General features: G+C 32.1%; 1 long non-coding RNA gene and 1 pseudogene across 1 annotated transcript; both read left to right on the top strand.

Annotated features, from left to right (window-relative positions):
* Positions 1-3,791: 3,791 nt before the first annotated feature.
* Positions 3,792-4,380, top strand: LOC148766202 (uncharacterized). Its single transcript, XR_016034799.1, has 2 exons — positions 3,792-3,978; positions 4,076-4,380. It is a non-coding gene; the product is annotated as an uncharacterized LOC148766202 (long non-coding RNA).
* A 3,334-nt stretch (positions 4,381-7,714) lies between these two features.
* On the top strand, positions 7,715-12,634 carry LOC148766201 (putative glutamine amidotransferase GAT1_2.1 pseudogene; annotated as a pseudogene).
* Positions 12,635-14,960: the final 2,326 nt, after the last annotated feature.

The raw sequence follows: 14,960 nt of genomic DNA, 5'->3' as shown, positions 1-14,960 counted from the left end.
ACAATCCTGTCAACCGAGAAGCTTCAACAAAAGCATTCCTCAAAGGCTGCATATAGAATTGAATGAAGAAATCAAATACAAATAAAGCAATAATTCATTGTTATACTACAAAAGGGACTATAATGAATATACCATTGCATGTAGGTGATACCAATGCAATTATTTTTCAAGAATTCTCTCCATATCTCCGAAACAGAAAAAATGTATGTGGAAAAGTTGAAGAAAGTTAATGTGTTGAATGGTAATTTATAAAAGAGTTAGGGAATGTAATAAAGGTAACACATAAAGTAATTAATGTAAATTGATATAATTACCTATTTTATCTAAATTAATTTAAAAATATTAATAATATGTGAAAATAAGGAAAATATAATAAAGCTCATAGGTTTTTTTCAAATCAATAACCAATCAAATCAATTGTGAAATTATTAAAATTGCATTCAAGTCCTAAGTTTTTTTAATCTATATATTTATTGTTTATAAAAAAAGAAATTCATTAACCAATAAAAATACACTATTTTGAAATGTAGGAGAGATAAAATTTGAAAACCAACAATGTGGAATTATTTCATTAATAATATGGGTGATTCTTGTAAGTGGGTTTTTTTTTGCAATTAATATAATATTGTGCATAAAATTTACTCAATTGTGAAATTATAAAATTTGCAATTAAGTCCTACGTTTTTTAAATCAAAATATTGTTTATAAAAAAAAGAAACTCATGAACCAATAAAAATACACTATTTTGACATGTAGGAGAGATAAAATTTGAAAATCAATAATGTGAAATTAATTAATCAATAATATATATGATTATGATAATTGAGTTTTTTTTTTTGCAATTAATATAATATTGTGTATAAAATTTAATTAAACCAAAAAAAAATATATCCATTTATATATTTACGTATTTATTATGAAAAATGGATTAAAAAAGGAAACTCAATAACCAATAAAAAGACACTATTTTGACATGTAGGAGAGATAAAATTTGAAAATTAATTATGTGAAATTAATTACATAATAATATGGTGATTATGGTAAGTGGGGTTATTTTGAAATTAATACAAAAATGTGGATTCAATCTCCTCAAGTGGATAAATTTTATTGTGTATCTTAGTTTTATATATAATATAGATATAGTATTTATTTAAATAGGGGTCAGTGTAATATTGGGTAAATTATGATTCATAAATAAAATTGATGTAAATATTTTGAGGGGTTTTTTCAATAATAGATAAATGGATAGTTTTTTTTGTGGAATTGCTTTCGGTCAGTATATATATATATATATATATATATATATATATATATATATATATATATATATATATATATATATATATATATATATATATATATATATTAAGGATATATATATAGGGATCTGCCCTTTTTTTTTGGGGTTTATTAGGGAAAACCCCCTTGTTCATATTTTCTAATGAGGTAGATCCAATTTTTTTTCCCCTTTTTGAGATACACCCAATTTTGCCAACTTGACAAAATATATTATATAATTTCCCTTTAATACCCCTGTTTTATTATTAAACGGCATTTATTTCCTTTAATACGTGATTTGAGATTTGCTGATACGTTGCCTAAACACGGAATAAATTTACGTGAGATCATTGGCCGTTATATCAAATCGTGTACAATATTTTTTGAAGATTCTCTTCATCGTTCCAGCGGGTTTTATCGTCATTGAAGATTTCTGCACCGTCGTGGAAATAGGATCGATTTTTGAGCGTTTGTTGTTGGACGTTGTTAAGCGGGTATGAATGCGTTATTCGTTTTTATTTTTTGCTCAATATCCATGATTGTCGTGTACGGTGGTTAGAAATTTTTAAGAGTTGTGTTGATACTTGATTCTATTAAGTAGAACGTTTTTTAACAAAATTATTCCGTCATATATATCGTTTTTCTTGGCCGATGATGTTTGTTTGGAAGAGGATTGACAGAGTTAGAAGAGGATGGTTCACGCAGATCGGACCAGAGTTGTTTTATATGAGCTTCGTAGTTGGTTTATGCAATAATCGGAATAATTGTCCGCTTTGGTCGAGTTCATGTTTTTATCCCGATCGATAGTTGGTTTATTTGTTTATAACAGTCGATTTAAGTGTGCTGGGTAGTACATTAAAATATAGTTCGTAGTCTTTTTTAATTTAGCGTATGAATTTTGCATTTTAAGTTTATTTTTGATGATATTAATGTATTATCATTCAAATGTATTTGCAGTCTATTTAATTATTTTTTAGTATTCTGCATTTTTAATTTTGTTTCATGATTTTAGGTTTTTTCGATGGCGAATTTCGTACGGATTTTGTTGAGGTTTGGTGGGTTGATTGCTATAAAGAGGTGTTTACGATGTAATGGCTCGGTAACTTCGGTTAAGTGTTAAACCGTTGTAATACAGTAGTATACTATTATGAATACCGTATGATACTACCATTATCATTTTATTATACTATTATGAGATTATTAATGTACTAGAGCTTTTTAACTCGACATATTGGTTTGATTGTGTTATGATGTGTTTTATGTATTTTATCAAAACCCTTGATTGAAATTATGAGATTATTAATGTACTATTTTATTGGTTATGTGGAATACTTTACGTTGGTGTTGTTCTCAATGTTCTTGTCATTTCAGTGGTATATTGTTTGTAACACAATTTCATATCAATATTATAACCGTAATATACTATCATAGCAGATTAATGTACTATATTGAAATTATTAATATACTATGTGGTTGAATAATACGGGATCCATAGTCTATTAACGAGATCCATAGTCGAATTAGATCAATAAGATAGTCTATTACATGATATAAGGAAAATTACCCTAATTGATTAGTATAACAAACATATTATTCAGTTTCCATATATATTATTATTTTTTCATATATATTATTATTTACCCTAATCGTTTTCATATAATAAGGAAAATTACCCTAATTGATTAGTATTTCAAACAAACATATTATTCAGTTTCCATATATATTATTATTTTTTCGAATAGTCAATTAATTAAACCCATAGTCGAATTAGATACATGGGATAGTCTATTAAAAGATATGAGACAGTCTATTAATTTTAAAAAGGTAAAGTAACGGGATTTGTGGGATTTGATTGAGGGTAATTATGTAATTACGAAAAGTTAGGGCTTTCATCAAAATGGCAAATTTAAATTTGGGTCTACCCCTATTATTTGAATGTTTAAGGGGGTTATATCTAATAGACCCTTTTTTTTGGGCCCTTTTCTTTTTCATTTTCTTTTGGCCCATGTAAGGTCGAAACGCTGCCGTTTCGTTATATAATTAAATCCGGGTCTCTGGACCTAGATGTAATTCGCCCGCGGTATCTTAAGGCCCTATATATGAAATTATTGAATATTCCAATAAGTATTGCTAACCATATTTTGTAAGAATCAAATAATATCCTCTACAAAGTCTTCAAAGATACATATCTAATTAAAAACTCTTAAAAAATCAATGAGGAAATCATAACATCAATGCTAGTTGTTAATTAACAACTTGGAGCAAAGTTGTTAATTATAATTTATGTGTCAATCGAATAATTAGTGCATAATTTCCAGGGATAATTAGTGAAACCCCCCTCACTCATTTAGTATAATAAAGGTGGATCTATTGTCTTTTATATTATTAGTGGAAACCCCCTTAATTATTTAATTAAATAGATATTTATGAAATTATTATCCAATATACCTAATTTGCCCTTAAATCCCTTATTACTTTAGATATATGATCCCTAAATTCTGAAATTACATTTCACGTCTATTCCTCTTCTTCCTCCCTCTTCTCTCCACAGGCTGCCGTCATTTCCCCTCTACCTCAGTCCCGCCGCCGCCATCTCCTCCCTTCAACTTCCGCCGGCCGCCGCTCTCCACTATTGTCTCCGCTTGCAGCCGCAAAGTCATTGAGAGGCTAGGGTTTCGGAAATAATTTAATTTTAATTCGGTAAGAAAACTTTATTCTTCTTCCATGGTAGAAATTAGGGGCTCAAAATATTCCAATTTTCATTTTCTGTAATTTCGTTGTTGAATGAATCATTCAGGAAATAAAAAGTTTGGTTTTTTATCTCCCACATACGGCGTAAGAGAGTCCCATAGTGCTGTTGTTTCCCGTGGCGGTCGGATCTGGGTTCTTGGCCTCTAAAGAATGAATTGAGAGAAAGTTATATTGTATTCTTGGCACTTTAATTATTATTATGGGTTAAAATGACAAGTTATATTGATTTTTTTTTAGATTTATTATATTTTAGAGTGATTAGTTATAAGAGATTTGAATTGTTGTAATTAGGGAGAATGAGATAACGTTACAGTTAATTTTCGACAATTTTTAGTTGATTTCGATTTTTTATCTGATTTTTGTAGTTGATTTTCTTTTTTGTAAACCTGCTATTAAAAACAACTATTTTGTGGTTGTTGATTCGGGAAATAAACGAACAAAACAACTAAACAAGTAGTCGTTTTGAGTAATTTGTAGTTGATTATGGAAATAGATGATTTTGAAAATAGTTGATTTTGACAATTTTTTAGTTGATTCTCGATTTTTTATCGTTGATTTTTGTTAATTTTGTAGTTGATTTATGTTTTAGTGAACCTACTATTAAAAATAACTATTTTGTGGTTGCTGATAAGGAAAATAAACGAACAAAAAAAAAATAGTTGGTTTAAGTAATTTATAGTTGATTATGGAAATAGTTGATTTCGGAAATAGTTGATTTTGAAAATTTCGGAAATTTTATAATCGATTTGAAAACCTAAAATTGAAAAAATAATTAAAAATGAAAAAACAAATTAAAAGAATTATTTAAATAAATAAATAAACAAATATTATAATTAAAAGAAAAAAAATGAAATAGGCATTAAAGTAGTGGAGGATAGTACAGAAGGGTAAATTTGGGAATACAAAAAAGTTGGACCTATCACTAATAAAGAAAAAGGGACTGGATCCACATTTATTAAAAAAATACCAGAGGGGGTTCTCACTAATAGCCCCTGGTTTCAAATCCTCCTGATCCGAATTTCGCGCAACACAAAATGGCTAACCATAATTAAAAAAAATTTGTTAAAAGATTCAAATTTAAAATAATACTCATGTTGGTACAATTTATATTTCAGATTAAACATTCTTTATATGTATGTTTGTTGGGGTTGTCTAGGGTTCGAGAGGGGTTGTACTACTCGGACCCAAACGATTTAATCTGATGCGTAGAAAATATTTAGTATAAATTTATAGTCGTTGATTTAAAGTACGAACTAGTACGATCCAATACGAACCTATGAATTTATAAATTAAAGTACGAACCTAGTAAAAATAGATCGTACACAGGTCGTACTCCATCGTACTTCATGTAAAATTACTTTATTAACCTTACATAATTAAACCAGAGAATTAAAAGTAGGGTTAACTGCACTTTGCCCCTAACTTTGGTCGTTTTTGCTCTTTGCCCCCCAAATAAAAAAAAATTCCACGATCATACATCGACTTACTAATTTGTCGTACCGATAACTAAAAAGTCTATTTTTGACAAAAAAAAGAAAAACCAATTCAACTCCAATTTCGTTTAAACCCCAATTTCACCAATTAACCAATTTTTGACCATAATTTCAATTTTGACCAGCCACCATCTGAGACCGCCGGAGACCCACGGTCTCCGTCGTTGACTCTTATTTTTTTTTGAAAACTTTTTTTTTGTCTAAATTTTTTTTCCGGTAGGTCAACCGCAGGGTCTCCAGCTTTGATTTTTTTTTTTTGAATTTTGTTTTTTCTTAAAAAAATATTTTAATTAATATTATTGTATTTTGCTAAATCAATGTCTCCAGCAGTTATTTAACTGTCGTACAGAGTAATTTAACTGTTAATTAACCTTTTTTTTCTTAAAAAATTATATTGATTAATATTACTGTCTTGGCTGCTAAATTACTGTCTTCAGCAGTTATTTAACTGTTAATTAACTTTTTTTTTCTTAAAAAAAATATTTTAATTAATATTACCGTCTTGGCTGCTAAATTACTATCTCCAGCAGTAATTTAACTGTCGGATACAGTAATTTAACTGTTAATTGACTTTTTTTTTTTTTTTTCTTAAAAAAAATATTTTAATTAATATTACTGTATTGGTCAAAATTAATGTCTCCAACAGTAATTTAATTGTATGAGACAGTAATATTACTGTATTAATTAATTTTATCGTTTTCGACTGTAATATTACTGTCTCCGACCGTAATATTATTGTCTCATGCATTAATATCACTGTTTGGGACAATAATATTAGTAATATTACTGTTCGGGAAAATAATATTCATAATATTACTGTCCGAAACAGTAATATTATTGTCCGAAATAGTAATATTACTGTATGAGACAGTAATTTAGCAGCCAAGACAGTAATATTAATTAAAATATTTTTGTAAGAAAAAAAATTTCAAAAAAAAAATCAAAAAAAAAAAAGTCAACGCCGGAGAGCAGCGGTCAACTGCGGTTGACCGGCCGGAAAAAAAAAATTCATAAAAAAAAAAGTTTTCAAAAGAAAAAAGTCAACGCCGGAATCTGGCCGGAAAAAAAAATTTGAGAAAAAAAATTATTTTCTAAAAAAAAATTATTTTTTCAAAAAATTATAAAAATGGGGGTTAATGTGATATATTTTTTTAAATTCGGGGTCAATGTGTAATATTAAGAAAGTTAGAGTATAATGGATGGAATTGATAAAAAATATAATATGGAGGGTATTTTAGAGTAAAGACATGGGGATGAGTTTATTTGAAAGATTGTTGTTTTTGTGGACCAATGTGCATTTAAGTCCATTGTCATGTCTTTTTTTGCCATTTGCCCTAATTATTAATCATTACTAATTGTTACTTAAGTTTTAGTTATAGGGGTTTTTATGTAATTTCACTTATAAGGTAGGTATCGTACTTTTTTCATGGGGTTCGTACAAATCATACATGTCACATTTTTATTGGTTGGTTTTCAATCGTTTGGGTCCGAGTAGTACACCCTAGACAACCCCATGTTTGTTTGTGTCGCACGTTGATTAATTAATTAATTTTAGGGTAAATTACAACCACCCCTGAGATATGGTTAAATTACAAAAAAAACTCCTCTTGTTTGGGTAATTACAACCACCTCCTCAGTTATAAATCTTTTTACATGTCCACCATTGCGGATTCAAATTTAGTGGAATCTTCTATATTATATGGAATATTCTCAATTTTGTACCCATTTTATGCCATTTGAGCTCCACATTTTGAAGCAATATGATCATAAGATGTGTGTTTTTTGGCTTGTATATATACCAGATTTTAGTTCATCAATAACTGTATTACAAAACGAGTACAAACTAGAGACCATTCCATATAATCTAGATCATTATATTGAATTTCACGCCATAAGGGTGGATGTGTACGAAGATTCATAGTTGAAGGAATAGATGTAATTATCCAAACATAATGTTTTTTTTTTTTTTTTTTTTTTTTTTTTTTTTTTTTTTATAAATTTGACCATACCTCAGTGTTGGTTGTAATTTACCCTTATTTTAATTAATGACAAAGTGTGGCATCTGTTTTGATTTAAAAAAAGAAAGAAAAAAAAAATATATTGTCCTATAAATAGATAGAACATCATCAATGAATACTTGTTCACATCGATTAACAAGTAATAATTTGTTGCTAAATATATAATACCGGAAGATGAAGAAGGGTAGTTTCGGTGGGTGGTTAGTACTTGCGGTGGCGATAGTGGTTGTGGTGGTGGCGGCGGCGGAGACTAAGTGCAACCCTGCAGAGGTTATTAGAGCATGCTCGGATTTGGTCCGGTCAAGGGAGGTGCGTTGCAGACAGGTGATGTATCTGGTTCAGGGTCCATGCTACTGCAACTTATTCACTTCAATAGAAGGTGGAAGAACAATCGATTTTCTTTACCAAGAAAACGGATTCACCATTTGTGGGGCCCAACCTCAGCTCAACTGTACTATTTTTTTGACTTGTATTCATTAAATTTAGACATCACTGTGTGTGTGTGTGTTTGTGTTTTTTTTTGAATTGGTTTGGAGAAATATTTTCTGCTCATTTTATAGAAGATTTATTTTCTTACCCCCCATTTTAGTTATTAACTTCAATTGTTTTTTGGCTGTTGAAAATTTAACAGATTTTCCCCGAGTTAATAGCACATACGTAGCCCGTGTTATTTCTAATTGGGGGAAAATTCCTTGTATCAAAAAATAAAAAATTAGCAGACCACCTTATGTTTTGGTTTACAAAGCACACCCACCTTTATTTCAATTTTTGTTGTTGACTTATATAAAATGACTAAATTATCCCTGTTGAATTTTGAATATTATTTTAATTTTGAATAAACAAAATGTAATCCATAAAATTAAATATTATAAAATGAAAGAAATTGGGACCGTTCGGGAGAATCACCTCGTCATAATCAAACAACTTCAGCAACAACAAATCAGAAAAAAATGAAAGGGGAATGAGTTTTACAAGTCCTGTTTCTTTTCTCTGTCGTGATTCAAGCAAGGGGTCGGCGGCCCTTTGATTTGTCGGCCCGGCTCCTCGGCGACAATAAAAGAATTGCTCGACGACCTCGTTCTTCAATCTTCTCCGACGAATTAAGTATATTCATGCGGCAGGTCGTTTTCAAAATTTTGGGGTGAATGTAATTTTCAAATTTTATAATTTAAAGGGGTAAATTACAAACACCCCCCTGAGGTATGGTCAAATTACAAAAACACCCCTCTTGTTTGGATAATTACAACCACCCCCTCAACTCATCAAATTTAGTGGAATCTTCGAGATTATATGGAATATTATCACTTTTGTACCCGTTTTATCCCATTCAAAATCTACATTATGAAGCAAGATGATCATAATATGTGATTTTTAGCTTGTATATATCAGTTTGTGGTGCATCGGAAACTGTATTTTTTACACAAAAAGAGTACAAACTAGAGCACATTTCACGGAATCTAGATGACTATGTTGAATTTGGCACCATAAAGGTGGAGGTCTAAGAAAAAATCATAGTTGAGGGGGGTAGATGTAATTATCCAAACAAGAGGGGGGTTTTTGTAATTTGACCATACCTCAGGGGGGTGTTTGTAATTTACCCTAATTTAAAGTGTATCTATGTCTTCTTAGGTCAAACAGCGCAACCCCACTTGCATATACGGCACGATACGTTGTCAGGGACCTTTTTGTCTTTGACTAATTTTCATGGGGGGTATTTGCTAATTTTTAGGGCTGGGCATTTGGGATCGGGATTCGGGATCCCGTCCCGTCCCGATCGGAATTTTACTATTTGGGACTAAAACTTCGGGAATTCGGGATTGGGATTAGGAACAAATACGGGATCGGTATTAGGGAATTGGTTCAATCCCGATCGGGATATTTTAATCCCGAATTAGGAAAAAAAAAATAATAAAAAAAAAAAAATACACACACACACACACACACACACACACACACACACACTCACACACACATATATATATATATATATATATATATATATATATATATATATATATATATATATATATATATATATATATATATATATATATATATATAATGTCAAGGAGTAGGGATGGCAATGGGTACGGGTTTGGCGGGTCTTGGACCCGGAACCGACTCGTTTGGGGCGGGTTTGGGTCAGCTAAATGGTTCTGGGTCGGGTAATGGGTTTAAGTTTCTAAAACCGGATGGTTCTGGGTCGGGTTACGGATCTTATTGGAACCGACCCAGAACCGACCCGTATATATATATATATATATATATATATATATATATATATATATATATATATATATATATATATATTAATTTCGGATTTCATTTATTAAACTATCAATTTCCATTTTGTCTATTCTCATTTACCTATTTTCACTGTTTTATTTTTCGAATCTCATTTCTCGTGAGTAATATTTGTCACTTGTCGACCACCGCTAATTGTCTTGCATTTTGAATTTTACTTATTATCGAAGTTAAATATAAGTAAGTGTAATTTTATTGTTCATGTTATGTCAATTGTAGAGATTTTTTAAAATATTGCATTTTAGTATTGAGATTATTTCGTAAAAATATACAAGCAAAATGTTATGAAAGTTAAAAAATATTAACCTTTTTGTATGTTAATGGGTCTAGCGGGTCCGGCGGGTCAGAACCGTTTAGTTAGGGTCTGGGTTGGGGCGGGTCTGGGTCTAAGCTAAAGCGGGTTGGGGCGGGTCTTGGGTTTATATATTTTTCGTGGGTCGGGTCTTGGGTTTAGACAAACCTGGCCCAGAACCGACCCGTTGCCATCCCTATCAAGGAGATGAGAAATACAATACAAAATATATTGTTTCAACTTATTTTTAAATTTTTAAAATTTTATTTGTTCCAAGTTTTGTGGTAAAATTAAATAAGGCAAGAACAATAGTATGTATATAATATATTCAAGTTGGTTTAGTGTATAAAATAATACTAATGGAAAAAAGATGCAATATTTCTTAGTTTTTAGGCAAAATATGGGATTTCCCGATCCCAATCCCGATTCCCGAAATATTTAGGGATACCGATATAATCGGGATTTAATAGTTTGGGACGGGATTGGGATTTAAAATTTCTATCCCGAATCCCGAAATCCCGATCCCGAAAATCCCGAATTCCCGAAATCCCGTCCCGAACTCACCCCTACTAATTTTTATAACACGAGTGTGTTTTCAACAATTAGAGATTAGACGGGTAGTTTTTGCAAAACACCCAATTTACCTCTGAATATTATAAATTTTGTCTGCTAAAAAGTTTCGAGCCCATTCACGGTGTTCTTCTCAGCGAAGGAGAAGACATAGATCCCTCCCACTACAAACCAGACACCTCAAATAATGTATTGTTTCAAGAATGGGAATAAATTCAACAAGTTGCATGCTAGCGACACCGCCATTGACAAAGAAAAAACGTCGAGTAAACCGCAAAAAGTACCCCTGTGTAATACATATGTAATCTCGAAATAGTGAAAACCCTCCAGTGATAAAAATAAACTAAAAAACCCCCTTGTGAAATTTAGTCAACGGCACATTACCCCCATACCCCCTGACGCGACATCGTGCAGCTCAATCGCAGTTTGTGCGACTGGTATTAAATTTTTTGACGTAAAATGACATAATTGCCCCGTGAAATGATCCCCCACTCTCTCCCTTCTCTCTCTGTTGGTTTTTGGCTCAAATGTGTTTTGGGCCAGAAAGCCCAATTATTCTATCTTATATACACCACCATGAGTTGAGCCCAAGAGTGGATGAGTGAGCCCAAATCAGATGTAACCAAATCTATCCGTTGGATTTCTAGATTAACTTAAATACTCTCTTCTCTCTCTTCTTTACCCTCATTTCTGAAAACCCTAGTTTTCTTCTTCTTCTTCGCCGCTCCTGCTTCTGTTTTCTTCCTCCCTTGTACTGCCTTGACTCTGTCATGGCGGAGGTCAAAGTACATGGTACATGACTGACTTTGACCCTCCAGTACAGCCTTCACCAGCTCTATTTGACTTCTATTTCTATAAATATGGGTATGAAGGCTGGAAGAAGATAAGACACAAATTCAAACCTATTCTCGACCTAAATCCTTCAGTTTTTCTTTTGTGAGTTCTGAAAAAGGGGTTTTGGTGAGAGTGTAAGCTTGAGTGCTTGATCTGTTCTTTCCTTTGTGGAATTCTGGGTGAAACTAGGGTTTGTGATCGAGAGAGAAAGAAGATATGTTCTTCTTGTGGTACTCTGATGGTGTATTGTGGTAAAAGTGTGAATCTCTGGTGTGAAAAATTGGAAGACTGAGCTGATAATTCTCTATTATATTTATTTCAATTTTATTCATCACTGTTTCTTTTTTTTCTGCTTTACTCAAGTATATCCTCTCCTTCGCAGTAATCAATACTGCATAGGGCCGGGAGAATTTATACATATCTATATTAGATATGGAGCTTGGCTGCATGATACCCTACACTCTCTCTCCCTCTCTTCACCTAAAAAATCTAAAATTCCGACGGAAAAAAATATGCAATACATTCGCACCGCCATTGACAAAGAAAAAGACCTACTCGAACTCGAGCTCGCAAAACTCTGCTTCAAGAGGAATATTCCCTTTTTGGGAATATGCCGCGGGTCCCAGATCCTAAATGTGGCTTGTGGGGGTACCCTTTATCAAGACATTGGTAAAGAACTCGAGAAAAACAGAGTGTGGTGCATGTGGATAACGATAATTACAATGGGCATAGGCATATTGGGAAAATTGTCGAGAATACCCCTTTGGATAATTGGTTTAATGATTCTTTTTTGGATGGGGGGAAGGAGATTTTGGTAAATAGCTATCATCATCAAGGGGTTAAAAATTTGGGTTGGAGATTTGTGTCTATGGCCTTTGCTTAAGATGGTTTGATCGAAGGTTTTTACGATCCCGATTTTTATAGTCATGCAGAAGAAAGTTCTTAATGGGAATTCAGTTTCATCCAGAGAGGATGAGGAGAGAGAATCCCGATGAATTCGACTACTGGTTGCGCTTTTGCTCATAAGGTTTTTATTTAATTTAAAAAATTTGATGGTTTAAGTTACCAGTGCATCTATATGGTTGACTGCGGGTTCATTCATTATAAATAAAAAAAAAAAGAATTAGGTAAATTATGAGTTTAATTATTATTATTATTTTTTTTTTTGGTGGGGTTGTGGAATTCTTTGAAGTTTGATGGAGAAATTGAGAAGAGACGAAAAGTTGTTATTCGGAGGTTTTTGCGTACTAGAAATGTACACAAAAGAGACCGTCGGAAAACAATTCTTCCGTAATTTATCGATGATTGTGTCGAATTACTTGAAATATTTGAAATGGGTGGCGGTGGGATTCAAACTCAGGACCTTTTCATTTGCCTGGCTCTGATACCATGTTGAATGACCAGCTCAACCAAAAATATCTATTAGTGAAATGTATTATTTAATATTAATATCTCCAACATTTTTATATATATATATTTTTTAATTTACTACAATTTGCAGCTGTGGTAATTTCTCATGTTTTGATAGTTGCACTAATGTTTTAAATTGTGTATTTGCAGTCAAATGGAGAAATAAGCCTAAAGCAAGACTCAAGACTAAAGCAAGATGGGAAGATGTAAAAGTGACTGTTGAGGAATACATCTTCCTATACCTGGAAAAATTAATTGAAAAGAAACTTCAATGGGGGCAAATGACGGCCACCCCTTGAGGTAAGTTTGAATTACGAAAAAAACATTTCATGTTTGGATAATTACAATTCCGCCCCTCTCAACTATGTATTATTGTCTTACACGACCACCCTTACGGTGTCTAATTTACCAACAGAATATAATGAGGGTTTTTTTTCGTAATATCATACATAGTTGAGGGGAGTGGTTGTAATTATCCAAACAGTATGGTTTTTTTGTAATTTGAATTTACAAGTATATGCTATATACTGATAGTCTATGAAGCACGGACACTCCTAGAACATGAGGTGTCCGCGTATCGGACACTCTGACACTCGGATACTTGTGGATACTTGTTGAGTGTAGATATTACACTTAATACGTTTACTTTACGTGGATCTTTTGTTTAGATTTAATTATATTTGTACTTTAATTAATTGATTTTGTGTTTTATAGGTGAAAAACGAGAATTAGGTGTCCATGAAGGAAAAAAGATCAAAAAGAAAGGAAAAAGTTGCAAATAAGGAAACAAATCAAATTGGAAGAAGGAATCTCGCCACAGCTTTGACAGTGTCCACCATTTCGAGGATATATCTCTCATAATTAGAACTCCGAATTAGGTGATTTTGACGGCATTGGAAAGCTAATTTCAAGGGCTACAATACTTATTTACACAACATTCCAAAATTCGGACTCCAACATGGCACAAATCGACGAACAAATCCTGATGGAGGAAAGTGGCGGAAATTGATTCCTATTAGGTTTCCACTACTTCCTTATCAAGAAAAGCCTATAAAAGCAATAAGTCTCTACACCATAAGCATGAAATTTGACACCACAAAACGCGAAGAACGAAGATCAACGAAGACTCAAGCATAGTTTTTCTTATTTCTTTTATTTTTATTTTGTTTATCATAAGAATTACGAGTAGCTAAGCTTTTAAATCTATGATTTTGTTGGAACCCTATGTGGGGATGGTGAACCCGTTTTCTTGAGATTATGCAATTATGATTTTATGATTATTTCTTCTACTTGTTATGATTGTTAGTGCATGAACTTGATCAATTTATATGCTTTATCTGTGATTATTGGGATTGACTCGACAGAGCTATTTTGATAATTAGACGGTAATTAGAAGAACCTTCGAGTAGTTTTCACCGGATGAGTGTGTCAATTGCATGTGGTGTCGTAGACATACAGATATCACCTTAGGTAGCCATTTACGAGACTTGTTAGTTAATGTTTTATTCATAATTGGTTTGCATAGACATATAGTGAATCGTTTATGAGTAATAGACTCATAATACACGCGACAACGGGTTATGAGTAAATTAGTGTTTCGGGTTAATAATCATGAATCATATATTTCATAATTGAGGGGTTTTGGGTGAGCAATTCTTGCATAGGGGGAAGATAAAATCCTAGGTCCGTTTTTATTGATATTTTCTCGTGTTTAATTGCTTTCATAATTAGTTTAATTATTTAGTTGATTAAATTTGACAACTTTGCGTAGGCTAGATAAAAATCATAATTATTACAATTTGGTACTTAGGATTAGATAATTTGAGTATTCCCTGTGGGATCGACATCCGACTCTCACGAGTCCACTTTTACTACTTGTTTGCGATACGTGCACTTGCGTGTTAGGTATTTAGCACCCAACAAGTTTTTGTTGGGTGCTAATATCAAATTTGAGCAAGATACTCCTCGGACACCCGTGTAGGGCCGTGTCTAAAAATTCATCCAAATAGG

Source organism: Erythranthe guttata, chromosome 12 (genome assembly GCF_056151865.1).
Source record: "Erythranthe guttata isolate IM_541 chromosome 12, IM_541, whole genome shotgun sequence".
Taxonomy (NCBI): domain Eukaryota; kingdom Viridiplantae; phylum Streptophyta; class Magnoliopsida; order Lamiales; family Phrymaceae; genus Erythranthe; species Erythranthe guttata.
Note: the sequence above shows the minus strand (reverse complement) of the source record. Positions and strands in the feature narration are given on the sequence as shown.